Raw genomic sequence first — 1,063 nt, 5'->3', positions numbered from 1 at the left:
CGGTGGCTGATGTGGACTGCGTGGACCCACCCTCACCTCGCTACCTGTCCATACAGGTGTGGACGACGGGCAAGGTCAAGTTTAACGTGCGTCTCTTTCCCGCCGTGAGCATCTGAGCCAAGAGTGCACATTTCGCACATCACTACGAAGTGGCACATTCCCCTGAACCATCAGGGTGTTTTCATAGATTCCCCAACCCCCAAGAAAATCAATATTCGAATTCAAATATCTTTCATGGGTATTTATGAAAGAAACCAGCAGATACAGCCCAGCTGGTGTGAGAGATCCCGTCTCGAACTCCAGGGAAGAATCCTATACAGGGGACAAGTTTCAGCGCAGACTCGAAGGAGCTGGTTTTTTCTATGGCATCGGAGAGGGGGACGTGCTCGGATGCCTCTGTGGCCACCGGGCTGGGGACACGCTCAACACCGAAGGATTCCTCCAGTCCCAGCGGTGACTCCGAACGTGACACCTGTGACTCACATCTACGTTTCCCCGCGGCCAGCGCAGAGCCCATAAATCAGTGCGTTTCGGGCCGGTTTGGTAATGTGCATGAATGGCTGAGGTGAGCTGCACTCAGGGACAGGCCGGAGGGGGTCACAGCCCGGTGTGCAGGCGGGAACAGTGAAGAAGGCTTTGTCACCACCGTGGGACCGAGGGACCTGAAGTATGCTCGCCGCGGACAGCAAATGGGCGCATTGTGACCAAAACCCACGATTCTCCCTGGCAAAGAGAGCCAAGGCCAAGCCATGATAGACTCGAGTCCATTATGCGGCAAAATCGTATAATTTCCTGGAGGATCAGAGGAACCACTGTTCCTCTGTAGACAGCCTCCCTGGGTTCCTTCCGATTTTTTCCTCCTTTTTCTTCCTTTTATGATTTTTACTGGAAAAGCCATTTTGAAATACGACGTTCTTTATTTTCTTACACGCAAAAGAATCAATTTTAATTCACCTCTGTCCAAGGTTTCCAAATTCTAGAAAGATGATCATGTAAACAATAAAATTGAAGTGACTTCTAGAAAAATCTTCTATGAGGAACTTTATTTAAAATCATCTTGAAC

This window comes from Pteropus medius, unplaced genomic scaffold (genome assembly GCF_902729225.1).
Source record: "Pteropus medius unplaced genomic scaffold, Ma_sr-lr_union100, whole genome shotgun sequence".
NCBI classification, from domain to species: domain Eukaryota; kingdom Metazoa; phylum Chordata; class Mammalia; order Chiroptera; family Pteropodidae; genus Pteropus; species Pteropus medius.
The sequence above is the reverse complement of the archived record's forward strand: the minus strand, read 5'-3'. Positions refer to the sequence as shown.